General features: G+C 33.2%; 1 protein-coding gene across 3 annotated transcripts in view; it reads right to left on the bottom strand.

Moving 5' to 3' along the window:
• Nucleotides 1-16153, bottom strand: part of LOC117208557 (tyramine receptor 1-like) — a 99886-nt gene that overhangs the window by 32810 nt on the left and 50923 nt on the right. The gene's annotated exons all lie outside the window — the stretch shown is intronic.

Genomic DNA, 16153 nt, shown 5'->3' on the forward strand with positions numbered 1-16153 from the left:
TTTCGTATTCGAACATGAATCTGATATAATGAAATATAGATGCACATTCTATTAGTATACAATACTTTTCATGAATACGAGTATTTCAAGTCGTTCTATCGTTTGAAACAATAGCGACTAATGCGAAGATAATGAAACTACAATCTTATCTCGAATACAATTTAGAATTATTCTAGCGATGTGTACGCAAGGTATTCTGTATTTTCATTCAATATCTTGCATAATTGGCAGTCATAACATTAAAGGCAATAGCAGTAGCGCACTTTGCTGCGTACTTATTACACTTCCAGAATAAATTAATGGCAATGAGAAATAATGGAGTTGACAGGAAACGGAGTAATAAACGTGTTATTGCTTTCTATTTGTAGTTGCAAGCTTAACCTGTTGCTGTAAATACGCTATTCTTTAAAACTGTTTGAATTCTGACTATAAAACTTGGTACTAACTTCGTACTTGTAAGATAAGTGTAACGAACGACTTTCAGTGAATTGACCAATTATATGCAAGTTGCGGAGGTTCACTAGAAATACTACGAAAATTTGATCGTATATACATACCGTATCATTTAGACGAATTCAACGACCTACTATATGATAGTATTGACTTTCTTAGAATTGCAAGAATGGCACGAACGATTTGTCTGAAGAAATTTAATTTTATAAATGGATGCTTCTTTCTGAGAAATTAATACGTACGTTGAAAAGTAAAGTAATGAAACTTTGTATTTCAATATTTAAAGAAAATACAAACTGGTGATTCACTTATGTAGAAATATTTTGTCACGCGAGTAGGACACTTTATTCGATTACTGTGTTAGAAGCTGTTTCATTTACGGTGAAAAATTATTATCATATTCAATTCTGTTTTCTTCTTAAATTCCGAGTAGTTGTAACGACAATCTAATATAATTTGAAGGAAAAAATACAGAATTATTAGGAGATATCTCTTACTTTATCTTTTTTTATCTATCCTTCGTTAAAAAAATAATTAACCCTCCGGTAAAGCTATAATTTTTCTTATGAACCAACCAAGGTACTATATTATTATATCTTAGTACGAGCTAAGCAACGTTATCACGTGTTTTTGTAGGTTCACTTGTTTGCTGGATAACTCCTCGATTAAACGTACCTGAGAACGTTGACAGTATCCTCTCCAGAAATGGTAACAAGATTGTAAACCAAGCTTGAACCCTTTCGTGACCACCGTCCATAAATCTACGATGCCATAGATCTTGGATGATTGAAATATTGCGGTGAAAATATCGGTTACGGGAAAAGTTAAATCCGTCAAACATGCCAACACTGGTAAATTCTCTTGGCGCACGTTGCGAAATTGTGCTATCTAAGATCTGAAACGCCAACTTTCATTAGAACATTGTTAAACCAAACACGAGCGTTAGTTATTGCACCCCAAAGGACCAAACATTCTCGGAATGGGTTATATTAGCCGGACAGGACGAGAGACTCGAAACATTGAGAGCCAGCCAACATAATTCAATGGACCTGATTAGATCTAAAATATCTCGCTTTACAGACCCGTACGTAATTAACCTACTTAAATCGTTATCTCCAAATTATCTTCACGCTCAATTGAATGTCAATACATAGGAGGCTGTTCATGAAAGACGTACTTCCCTTAAGGATCAGCTGAAATATTCCCTTTGCTTGAGAATCTTCTTCGAGTTCTTCTTAAGAATGGAGGAAGATAAAAATATACAGGGTGGCCCAAATAAAATGTTACAAGCTGTTTTCTCAGAAACTAATGAGGATATCGACTTCATTTTTCCTGTGATTAAATGATACAGGCACGGTAATCTCTTAATGCGCAACCATTTTTGTTTGCGACTTTTAATTCTGTAACCATGGACAACAAAAAAAAATGGGTTAAATGAATGTTGTTCAGTTTGATAAGAGCCATTCGAATTTTTGAGCAATTCGAATTACAAATTAATACCGAAAGTCGTGTAAAAACAGATGGGTTACGCGCTGAAAGATCGACACGAGCTCCTATGTACCATGTAATTGAGCGAGAGAAAAGATGAAATCGATATCTTCATTAATTTTTGAGAAAGCAGCTCCTAACAAATTATTAGATGAAATTCGTCTTGCCCTAACCGAAATGAATTAATTGGAATACAATTGTCCGATTCTATCGTCTTAAGCGAGGAAAGCATCTTCCCTTGCCGATAACTCATATCTGTCGCTTATGATTTATAAACCAACGATAATGCAGTCGTTAGTCTGAAACAGTAAACCAAATTCGGAACTTGAACCGGCTTATCCTAGGGGAAACGTCGACAATTTGTTGGAAATTTTCTTAGAAGATAAACTCCATGAGAACGGAGACACGCTTGCAAGTTTGAATGGTTATTCTAATTAGATGACTTCTCGCGCATTTTAGGAAGGACGTTAACGAGAAAGCCACAAGAAGCAAAGTACCAAAACTTAATTCCTTAAGCGATAAGTAAATGTTAAGTTACTAGTCGCTTGAAGTAGAAGGATTTACTATGATAAAAATGTTATGGAAATTGATAGTGGTTCTATTTGCCGAATTATTATCCTAACGGAGACGCAAGTGGTTATTTCTTTCAAGAAAGTTGTTCAAGAAATTTGTTCGAGAATACAAGAGAATAATTCAATTGTGTTATCGGAAGTCAGTCAATAAAAAAGGGGCGATTACCTTCTAGTAACGCGTTGGTAAGACTTTGAGAAGAAATTGTCTTATTAAATCGAAATCGGCTTTCTAATGTAGCGTATACGGTATATTTGTTATGTGACTGCATGATCCTGATAGATGTACATAAAATATCCGATTCCGAGCTATGCAAAATCTGTATGCTAGAACTGAATAGTAGTCTGGTCGTATGATATTTGATGCAGCTGAGCATTGTTAGCTGTTATCTGTATCTACAGTAGTGTACAGTAAGACCTTCGACATTCTGTTTTGTCGTAGCGCGAGTGTGGAATCTTGAAATATCATTGTTAAATTAATCACAACGCTAATATAACATAATTCTGCATGAAAATATAGTATGCATTTTAAACATACATATATTATAAAGTTAATGGAATATTTCAATTAATTCAACTTTTACAATTTTTTTTAAATGAGAAATTTAGGACTGGCTTCGTGCAGTCTTGAGATATGTTTCATTATAGATTTCTTTATGTATTCATCATATGTATTCAACGTACATAAATATATCTGTCCCTCTCACTATTTATTCAGTTTTATCGTCGTGCAGTAAGTCTAGAATTCTTCTCTTTATCATAAAGTATGTATCATTCAATTTCAGTACCATTTACTGTTCGTTCCTACTATCGTTTCCTTTATTTAGTAAGATTTCACACAGATCTACTTTACTTGTAAACAGCTGAACATACGGAGACTCGAATAGGCTGCTTAAAAGAATTTATTCCGAAATAAATGAACATTTTTAGAAGCAAAGAATTCATGAAACTATACTACGTGATAAACAAGTATATAAAATATACTATTTAATAAAATGTTAATTTCATGAAAATACATTGTCTTTAGGTTCTTCTGAATCGAAAATATATCGCTTTAAACTTTTCTTCTCTTTGCGTTTTACATTATAGTTTATTTCAGTCTATATATATATATATATATATATATATATATACAGATATAGTTCTCTTATATATAGCTTTAACCGGATTCTCTTTTATTGGCATATCTCAAGATATATTGCACATTTCAAGACTTCGTTTTATTGACATATATCGAACAATGGAACCTAAACAGATGAAAAATACATCATCATAAAGAATGAAAAATTCGTGGCAAAATTTTACCAATCTTACCATATATATCTTATTTCAAAATTTTCAATCCGCTTCACAATATTTTCCTATTTTTTTGTAACAAAATATTCGACAATTATAGATGTGTTCACTTGTATTCGTATCGCGTGTGAGAGAGAGAAAGAGAGGGAGAGATTGGGGAAGATAACAAAGCAAACACGCAAATGCTTGGAAATCTTATGGAGAGAGATTGCGTGTGAAACACGAGTAAAGAAAAGGTATTGTTTACGAGCATTTTATCATACCGAACTGGTAGTCGTTAGGAAAAGTTATGTTCCGCCATGTGCAGAAGCTATTGTTGTATCGGCACCAGAACAAATAATTTGAATACTGCACAGGAAGTAAATCATCGAGTATAATATCCAGTAATACACGTTTACCAACAGACGCGTTATAAAAGAAAAGAAAACAAATAGATTTCAAAAATATTTTCTGCTACAAAATTGTCTACTCAATGATAAAACTAACTAACTGATAAATGAAAAAGGAATTCCATAATGTGTTAACATGCATATATCATTTTAATTATCCGGTACTATCCCGTGTACATTCACGTATTTAATAAATTATTAATTTTAATTTTAGTTAGAGCAGTTTGTATAATCTGATTTTCCTTCAATGTTAAAGAAGGAGAGAGAAATAATTTTCGTAAATATCCTAGTCAGAGTTTCGTTATTAATATTTATACAAGATTTTTATTTTTGTGTATCCAAATATTACAGGAGTCGTAAAAAGTCTACATGCCACGATAAAGCTGTAAATAACATCATCTAATGAAACATGTGACACCGATCATTATCAATTTTCCGCTCACGTTGCGCTAATTCGAAGAGAAAGTTGATCTATGAAATTGGTTATAATACGGCTAATGCGATTATCGCCGGCATGTCTGTGAGAATTAGATTAAAATGTAAATCCCCTCCGTGGCACTGAGTGGTTTATCCCGATTGCATGTAACATTTTACCATTCGGTTGAATATTGAATTAAACTGATTTCGTATATTACTTCATATGCTAATTGTATTTACATATAACCGTAAGCTGAAATTGTAGATTGGAATTTCACGCAGGTCGCAACCACAAACAGTTATTAATTACTTGATTAAAATATTGAAAATTAGAGAATGAAGAGGTAGAAATACATATTACTGTTTCAGTATCTTTTTATATCGATTGCTTAAATTAACAAAATGCAAATATAATTGCGAAAGCGAAGATGTAAATCACACGTAATTCGACGGTGCATACTGCGTATTTTCAAAGATTTAAGATTAATGAAAATCCTACGAAGTGTATGTCCTACTATTATATATTTATTATTGATGCGTCATTCAAAATCAAATAATTCAGTCGTAACAATTATTAATTTTTCGATTTCGGATTTAGTATTAATTAAATATAGCTTTTTTCGTAAACAAATGAAATTCTGATTATACTTCGTCTGTACTCTTTCCGGCTATATATTTTTTTATATATAGCAAAATTCGCGAAGTCCGAGGTTCCGAGCGCCAGGTGCACGTTCCACCCTACGTCGAGCATCATGAAAGTGTTGGAAAAAAAGAAAAAAAAAAAGAGATACAGCGTGCGAAACGGACGTGATATCGGGACTAAATTGCCATTCGGATTGTCGCGAATTGAACCGCATACAGCATGAATCGCATAACTCGACTACTGTGAGTGACTTTTGATGTTATGCGTTCTACTGAAGAACTTTTTATGTAATTATTTGCTATCGAGCGAGTATATCACGATAAAATGTAATTTTCCCAATCTAAAAATAAATTTTAAATATAAATAAATTTTAAAGAAAACTTGAAAATACACGTGCTTAATTGAATTTTAATATAATCACATTAGATTAATATGTGTATAACGCTGCCAACAGTTAAATTGAAAGGAACGCTTTAACAATTATTTCGTAAATATGAATTACCTTTATGTTACATTCACCCTCCATTAAATACTGTTTCCTTTTATTACGAAATATTTCAGCGCAAAGGTCGTCAGTTAAAATTCTTGTTTCGTATGCGATCTATCTCGAAATTAGTAGCATTTGACACTCGTAATTGTGCAATAGATTAGCATATTGGTAAATATAGCATGCAGAGATAGCAAATGAACGTCATTTAAATGGTAAATCGAATCTTCTGATTAACCTTTCACGTCTACATCGTATTTGTAAGATTATTTCTGCCATACTATCGACATTAGATACGCAAATTCTGTACTTTCAACATGAAAGCCACTTCGATATTCAAGATACGTACTTATTCAATATACTGTTCGGGCGTTAATATCGAATTTCTAAATCGCACGGCGCTCCTAAAATGTATAATACATATGAACATATTAACGAGAAATATATTCCTGTAGAACATAATTCGAAGGCGTTATTATCAATAAATAACGAATGCACTAATACAAGTAGAGTTACAGTTTTAATATGATCGTTATTTGTTAGTATAAAGAGGGTTTTTATTCGAAATCAATCACAACTATTGCAATTTCCCCGATTGGCGCAATTAAATATTAATTATAATAATTGAGTATTGAATATTTAATATCCAACAATCATATATCTAATTAATCCGACGACGATGTAGTATGACATACTCCACCACGCCTACTTAGTACAAAATATACGAATGTATATGTATATAAATATAGCAATGTTATCGCAAAATTTATAATTTTATAAACAGTCAATAAGTCTAATAAATAATTCCGTGATAGTAGAAAACAAGTGGAACAAAGAAACCATACAAATACGCTTGCAGATCTGCGACAACGCACAAATACGACTTGCAAAAAATAAAATTGCAAACAATGTTTCACAGTAAAATATTTCGCTCAATTTGCAATCATTCACTTCCAGCGTTTCTCAGAAAGTAATCTTTAGTTACCATACAGAGACCTAAACAATTTCTATCATTGATAATAAAGATAATTATTGTGAGGGGAAATGAAGTTTTTTTATATCTTATCTTACTTTGTAGCCTGATGTACTCGTTTCTCATTGAACAGAAAACGGAAGAGGATACACAGAAATATAACTTGTACTGCAAATTGCACATGGCCATCGTATGTCGGGTAAAAGCCGCCGTTGTATGCTACGAAGCGGAGTATTGGCACATAGTCCGATCCGTTACCCAGTTCTTCCTTCCATGATACGGATAACACGAAAATCGACATGAGTGATAGAAAAAGCTTTTATATTGAGTCAACTAGGCTCCCCAAGTAGAACAATATTTGTCATATTGCGATAACGTTACATCAAATAGTATTGGATCCGTTTACTTCGCTATTCTAAACATTATCTTTAATATTATCGATCATGGTTAAACCGCGGATTTTTATGCGTTTATAGGAACTTTGAATGTACCATGTGTTATTCTTATCGTAGTTATAGAAATAATAATTTCTAATGTCCTTAGCGGAATTCGTAATTTGATACGTAGCACGTACTTAATACGATCGTAACTTGTTTTTTACTATGACGTTTAATTGCTCACGTTTCAATAATTTCATAACTTGATTATATTCTTTCCCTCGAAACCGTACATACTTTCTCATACGCGATGTACTCTCTATTAAGATACCTAGCGTGAATGGGGTTTACGATCTGAACGTGACTTCTCCTTATTTCTCAGGTTAAGAATTTGTCTGCTCCTTCTCCTGGCTGCTTTTCAACCCTTTTATTTACGACTGAGAGAACTTCTAATATTAGTTAGGATTTATAAGTTTGAAGTGACTTGCTGCTTCTTAATAGAAACTGATGTATCATAATTCGAGAGTTGGTTTATTTTTAATTTAGGACTACAGATCAATTTTCCAAATTAAGTGCGCGTTATATGTCATAAGCACAAGGTCTACAAGCGTAGATACTGAAAGAACTTCAATTTTTATTAAGAATAAATTTTTATTTAACTTCATACTCTCACTAGAAGAACGAGAAAAAGTTTTGATTTCGTTACTCGTGTAGTAGTTAAGAGAACAGTAATCGTCGACGTAATTGGATATGCTGCAACGAAGCCACATTTACATGCAACGTTGGGAAGTGACATTGCTATAGTTATCTGAGATACGCGTGAAATACCAAGGAACTGCCAGAGAAATGTACTCAGTGCCGAGGTCGTACCGCAGCACCGAATCGTCTGGTATTTCTATATGTTGCTAAGCCGGTTGCTCACAACCTCGAAACGCAGATAACGACACCAACCTCTCGTACCTAGTTGTTCGCGAAACCATGCGCACTAGCAGCCTCAGCTGTCACCACGGTATGTTATCTCTTCGAAAAAACAATGGATTGCCAGGTTTTTCCCCGTCTCGTGCGCTTGTCGAAATCACACAGAAGCCAGAGAACACGCTAGTCGATAATCATGCGAGTATTAATCGATCGCTGTTCTTTTAGTGGTACCAGATTTTTCCTTTTGGCATTTTGTACTTGTTGGGTATCTATGAAGGAATAGAATTCTTCGTCTTTCTATGCCTTTATCATCGGGATATCTTTCAATTTTATTACGTCTGAAAAGTAGAATCGAACGATACCTTTCAGATCTATTAGAAATTGGTTTAAAAAGGTACAAAGGGCTATTTCTTTACAAAGACCGATATCGTTCTCCTGTTTTTTTTTCTCCAAAAGCAATAAAAAATTTGTCCTTTTACCATTTACCCGTATCATTCCTGAAACGTACTTTAAGCCGCTCGAGGACCATGGTGCTTGATAAACAAAAACTTTGTCGACCATAAGAAAACTTTTGATCCTTTAACAATTACAGTTCACTCTTCGTATTTGAAGTATAGCTCCAAACCAAAAGTGTTCCTTGAACTTTGCCGCGGACTTTTCTGCTAACAGTGGAATAGTAGAAATCGTTACAAAGAGTATGCGTCCGGAACGAACTTCGTGACACACTCGTGAAAATGAACCAACAACAGCCATGTTTTGCGGTACGCGAAGGCTCGAGCGAGATTACGCTCGATAATTTGCGTTGAAACTTGACAGGCGCCTGCAAGCAAACCGAAAACATAAACAATAGCTTCTCATGATTCAGAACAACTAATTATAATGATTCACGAAGAGTTTACTGGTGACAACGAGGCGCAACGGATTTAAATCTCGGTTTTTAACTCGGCCAGCATCGTCTCGCGGAGATTAAAACGTTACCACTAAGAATGCTTTGCTTGTAGCGATAGTACCCTTTAACGATCGTTCTCGTCAACCATCTTCGTTAAATTTTGTCCTTTCTATGTTCCTGAGGCGGCCACAAAAAATTCAATTAGTTCAAAGCGATTGTAACAACGATTTTGTAGTTGCCATTCGCGGCATATTATGTTGGGAACGATAACTTTGAGTTTCATAGATAAATGTAGCGAATAATTGGTATAGTTTCCTAGTAGAAAATGTGGATAAGAGAATTTATTGTCTTCGCTTGTGTTTACCTTCTGGTTTCTTGTATCGTTGCCAACAAGAACTTACGTACGTGATCAAATAGTAAATCGCGTTGCGTGTAATATTGTTTTGGCGGATAAAAATTGATCTTGTAGTACTCTTGACGTTGTAAAATATTGATATTCTTAAGAAATATCCTGGTTATAATATTTTTACATACTTTAGCTCGTTTCGTTTTCAAAAAAATAAAAGATGTATAAAATCTGTTATCTTGTTTTCTTTCTGCTTTTCGTTTTCCTCCCCGTGGAGAAGGTAAGCGCGTTACAATGTCTAGCAGATGATTCCATATAACCTGCGTAGAATATGAGGACTTCCGTAAGTGAAAAATTTGTAATTTTCATATTGCAGCGTTTGTTCGGTAAAAATATTTAAATTACATGAATTTTTGAAATTAGATAAAAGGAACACGACTATAAGTGATATTACTTTTTATATATTTCATATCTTTCACATTATTCTTCACTTATAATTACTATCGATTCATAAATTCATCAATTTAAAAATTTTCGCAGTCTAATTATACTCTACTTCATTGCTTCTAACCGGTATTAATCTACTCCACTCCTAAACGATCCGAATTTACCAAAAAATTAGTCGAGGTTAATGTGCGTTTTAAAAATTTATTATGACCCCTAATAACATCAAACTATCAGCCCTGTAGCAATTGCCAGTAATTGCCAAGAGCGAAATGTGATTTTTATTAATTGTCGGATAGGAGTGATCGTGCCCTATTTTTCTAGTAATTTGAAGCAGCTCATTAAACCGTTCCTCTACCAGCCAGTGGCTGTTAAAGTAAACGCTTGTTGATTGCAATACCGCTTGCGTAATTTCCGCTAATGCGTTATTTGGGTTAGACCATGCGTAACCACCCGACACCTGTGACTGTAATCGCAAATGAGAAAACGTATATCACAATTTTATGCCACGTAGTCAGCATTTTCGAACGGTTTGAATTAATCTAAGAATTTTTGCTCTTCCCTTGGGATCGAGAAAATATAGTTTCGATTGCTGAATAGGCGACAATACAAATTATGTTGTGGACATTCCGCTGCAAGTTACTAGACGCGCTATTATATGTAATGTCCATAATGCTTCCTGCGTTGTATCGATAAACGCGAAACTCAAGATTTCGTAGGATAATGATCAATAATTGGAAGGATCCGAGGATAGGTAATATCGTGATAAAATCTTTAATTTCAACAAACTTGTGGATAAATTTGAACTTTAATAGAAAACATTCCATGCCTTCAAAATTGAACGACGTGAGCGAATAGCAATATCAAAATTTATTAGCTTGTCCTGATATGTTAATACGAAGTAGATAATATACAACTGAATGATTGATTAATTAAGTGACGGATGATAATGCACGTAAACAATTCTGAACTCCAAATCGAATACCCTCAGTATCGTTAGAAGCTTCGATTTTGTAGAACTAGAAAAAGTGACACTGTCGCCCCCGAACTTCAACAAGTCTCGTATCCTTGCTATCTTGATATTACCGAAGTGGTATCTCGTTTATTATCAAAGTGATTGATGAGAACGTTAAGTAGAAATCCTAACAACGTTTGTTTGTGCTTGTTCGTTAGCTATAATCCTGGCTTAACGTGACTTTAAATTTTCATTATCAAGTAGCTAACGATAGAAGTTTCAGTGTACTTGCATGATTAACGAATGATTAACACGTTGAGACACATCGAAACCTGTTAGTTAAATAATAATTACGTTCCGTGGGAAACAATCGATTCGCCCGTGATTTGTATTATTCAAACTATCGGTTTGAGTTGTTTCGGAATATTAGAGACGCTGTTTCAACTTCACACCACGTATACTTCCTTAAACTATAATCAACTAAAATTTTGATGACTTTAACGTCTACGTGATGTCTATATCAGACAAATATTAGATTTTGCAAATTAATATAGATAAAAGGACTTTTATTAGAATTTTAGTTATATGTTCGTTATAGATTTTCGCAGGAGCAAGTATTAAATTCTTCTAACTGTCGAAATTGCAGTCTTGTTGCAGTAGGGTCAAATAAATCGATACAGAATTGTCGAAAATCGGGTCATGGGTGAAACTATACTATAGCAGCTTTGTATTCTGCATGCATGCATTCATTATTTGAGAGGCATGGATGTTGTGGTCGGGAACGTGAAGAAGAGAAAGATTTCCGTCACGATTAACCCTCTCAAGAATTTATTAAATTAAAAAAATATATGTCAAGGAAGAGGAAAAATTTGCTCATTAATTAAATACTTTTATTTATGAGAAATGGGAAAGCTAATACCTTTTGATATACAATTTCTCATTAATACATATTTTTATCGTAAACGTGTTTGATTATTGTTTTCGTTCGCGTCAATAATACGATCTTACGATCGAAACAAATAACTCGCGTGAGAAGATCGTACATCTCAAATCGAAACACGATTACATAGTATTCCTCGTTAAGATAACAAAGGACGTTATTTTCCAAATTTTCGTGATTCTTTATGCATACAGTAGGTGTAGTGTTCGGTTGGCTTGGAATCGTATTTAGCTCGATTGCATTGTAAACTGACATCGTAGTGCTTGTGCATTGATAGCTGTATTGAAGGGAGTTATGTAGATAATGCAAGCATGATTTCAAGATATACACGCGCTTTCGAGTGTTGAACGTGCATAATTGACCGAAAGGTGTAGCCTATCCGTGCTAGTTGCCCTTTTGTTAAGAATAGTGGACCGTGCAAAGTCTATAACACGGATGAAACTTGGCAGCTTTAAAAACTCTAGTATATTATTTGCTTAAAGACAGAAATAAATATTTAGCATTTTTATTCTTATTTCTTGGATCGAGAATACGTATGTAAACACGCAACAGTGAAAAGGTATACAAAAGAATATTTGTATTAGTATCGATCGGTATATGGACGCACGATATACAGGATATTTATAAATATTATGTAGAAATCGCTTGTAAGGTCAATTATAGATGTAAAGACAATGTGAAGAGTTGATACACACAAATGAAGCTTAGCTTTCTAGTTATTCGGAATTTAATTTTGCGCTGGAGATGTTTATACGTATGCAGCCGCAACCTACTTTACGACAGCGTACACATTTGACCAACCGACAGGGAATGTTCAATGATGTACTACAATGTCATTCATCCAGCGAGATACTTCAATGAAGAATGTTTGAAATTCGTACACACAGACGACGTACTTCTATCAATTTCGATACGATTCACTGCACCGAAATTTTACAATAGTATAGCAGATATAGAGAATTCGAATAGAATTTGTATAGTTTTCATATAGATTCACATGATCGGAGAAGATAAATGACTGTACCACAGATGAACAGATAAAAAGTACAAACAACAATTCTAGATTTTTTAAATTTGCCTTAGTAGAAAATTTATTCATCAAACGAAATATTAATTTAATAAACATCAGCTTAACGAATAATTGATTCTTACATATATTTCTTATTCTGCTTTCGGTATTCTCTATATTGTATTAATACTTATAAAGATTCTAACACTTTCTTCGTCGTTTATGGATTTATAAAATAAAGCTTTCATTATATATTAAATGCAAGATCATTAACATTTACTTCGTTCTTTATGAATTTATTAACAACTATCTTAAGGATCCTTATAGGATAGCATATCAATCTTTACATTCTGCGAGACAAATACACGTTACGTACAAGACTTCGTAAACTAATTATCAGTTTTACGATCTTTCAGATGCATTTCATTTCGTTTCCAAATATTGTTTCCGAACTATAGTGCCTACATTAAACAGGCAAAAAGTTAGGGGAACCATGCGAAAAGTATATGGGAAGAACGTGCATTTAATTCAATGAACTAACAACATATTTAAAATTCATTCAAGAAAACGAGAGTGTTGATAATATTAATATAGCCTTTGTTGAATTTTAATTAGGTTATTCTGCTATATACTTAAGTACGTAGCGATAGTGAAAAGAATCATCTTCTTTAAGCACTCCATGAGCCGCAATTATTTGAGAATCTGAACACTTTCCAAGATACGGCATTGTAACGTAAATTAATTTTATCCGGCGGTCAGTTTACGTAAAGTGAACATTATATGTATTTGCATGAGATTTCAGTAGCTTCGTTGTATTTTCCTTTCCTATTTTTTCTTATGTTCGCATTTCCTCCTTTTTTGAATATTAAAATTCTAGCCTGCGGTATTCGTTTTAATCCACAGTGATTTACACCGCATAAATATCATAACAATTTTATAAAAAATAATATATTATCTCTAGAAATTACAAATTATTCGATTACCCTAGTTGACGTAAAATTCTAAAATTCTAAAAGGAGAGTCTATGACTTATAATTTATTCTCTGTTACTGAGTGTCTACTCATACCCAACCAAATTCGCATATACTTAATAAATTCCAAACTTGATTTTCTCAAAAACCAAGTGTCATATGTACAAATTTTTGTGTTGTATTTTTGACTTGTTTCTTCACTTACAATTAAAATCACCCTTTTGTAGATTGTATCATAGTTACTGAGACAACTTGTTGTTACTATTATAATGTTATTATTACGCAATGCGATAAATGCTTGTCGCAACATATTCACAGAACGCTGTCCCACATAGCAGCGAGCAATAGACAATGTTCTGAAATTTATTAAGTATTTATCTACTAATATAATATTAGTTCAAAGGTCGTGCAATACTGCTTCGTCGTAGTGAATTTAAACAATCTTTTTAATTACGTACCCATTCGTACAGTACAATAAGTTGCAAATTTAATTGTTGTGACCTTAAAATCCGGGACTTTTACGTAAGAAAATTAAAACAATTCCAATGCCCGAAAAGGGAAAAAATAAAAATTCAGAGTATCTACATACGTAGAGCAAAGGCGAAGGATTTTGCGTAGAAAAGTAAACCGAAGTAAAGCAAAAACAAGCCATTTCACGTTTGAATTTTAGTTTCATCGTGCAGAACTAATCCAAAGCTACATTTGAACTCTAATTTTACCTCGTAAAATATTTTCCAACAGACCTGTGCAAAGGGACGAGAGGTCATTAACGAAGATTTTTTTGGGCGATTTCCTGGTTTTCACATGCGTATACACAAACTGGCAGTATAACGAATGTAGACATACAGTCAACAATCCTCGCTCGATGTATGCATCCGATGAATTCGTAGAGCATATCAATTTGTAACGAGAACCAAAAGTTCTCAAACTCACAATTAAACAATTTTTTTTCTACCGCGTTAAAATTATATAAATTCCTTCGAAATAGGTGAAATATTTCTCATAGTCACATCCTGAAGATTCGAAAGTGACAAAGCATTTACACGTCGCAAACAGCGAAAAAGTCACGTTCGTATCGTAAAGTTGGTCTGTATCGAGAATTTTAACGTACAGCAATTTTGCATAATTTACGCGCGATAAATTTTTCATAGATGCACGACCTCGAGTGTTCTTCAAGCTCTTGCAGGTTTTTGGAAGAAAAAGAAAAAAAGAAAAAAAAAGGGGAAGAAATCGACGAAGGTCTGACAAAAATTTCTTTCAAGATTCCCGCTTATATGATGAAATTGCTGGAAGGGTCAAATTGAGTTGTACGAGAAATCCAATTTTACGCGTGCTCTCATCTGAATACGATCGTTTTGTATTGTTTCTTCTTTCTTCTTTTCCTTTACTGTTCGCTGTTTTTTAAATCAGTTATGCAAATCAACGCAGGGGGATCGTTTGCATATAACGTTTTCACATCGATACGAAGCGTTTGCACGTTAAACTGGAATAGAGTGGTAATTTTGTCACCGATCTGATCTCGATAGGCGGATAGTGTTATACAAATTACAATTTGAACATTGACTTTCAAGCGTTTCGTGGATTTGCTGATGCTATTCGACCGTTGCTACTGAATTTGTAACTGTGAACCAAATTCTGGTAGCTCGGTGATTTGTCGATATCTTTTATTTTCTATGGAAATATGCGAATTAGAAATATGTGAAAAAAGATTTCACTCCAATAGACTAGAAATATTGTAAATTACTACAATTCACACGCTGCAAGTATATTCTCATCGATATGCTTAATTAGCATAGGAATGCCAATTAAATCTTATCACTTTTCATAATCAATAATCAAGCATGTTAATAAATTGATAACAAAAGACAGTATATATGTGTATAGCTATTCCTATATACATCTCATTAAATGTATCGTATGCTGTGTATTTAATAAAATGTAAGAGGAATTAGTTATTTGGTTTCGGTTCAATTTTCGTTGGATCATCCAATTGGATGAATAAAGAAACTATCTAAGCTTAACTTCCATAAAATATATGATTTGTCCACACCTCTCAGGCCGAAATTTAAAATAATATCAAAAGAAAAATTAAAAGTGTAAGGAATTTAATTAAATTTTATTAAAATTCCCCTTCTTATAATGAAATTTTTTTACTGAATATTTTGCTCACTTTCGAAGCGAATGAAAATGATTCTTCTTTTTATTTTAATAAATTTTCGATAAGTACTATTATACATGTATATTAGACATATGTATTATTACATATGATAATAAAAATTACACGCGTCGGCGTATCTGATTTAATAGTAAGTATTAAACAAATTTTCTATCATTTGATTTTAATAAAATATTCTAGCTCGCATAATTTCACACGAAAATAAAATTGTACTAAAATATATTTTATTTAACTTTTATTGCAGTAAAATATTCGAATAATATTTAATATATTTGACTGTTGAGTAAATGTTTCATTTGATAAAACAGTCGAATATTTGTGTTGCAAGTAAAACACATGCATCAAGTTGTTTATGAAATAATATGAGCTCGAATATGAAACCGCAATTGTTGGAAACAGCAAATTCAAATAAA

This window comes from Bombus bifarius, unplaced genomic scaffold, assembly GCF_011952205.1.
Source record: "Bombus bifarius isolate JDL3187 unplaced genomic scaffold, Bbif_JDL3187 scf7180000008140, whole genome shotgun sequence".
Taxonomy (NCBI): Eukaryota; Metazoa; Arthropoda; class Insecta; order Hymenoptera; family Apidae; genus Bombus; species Bombus bifarius.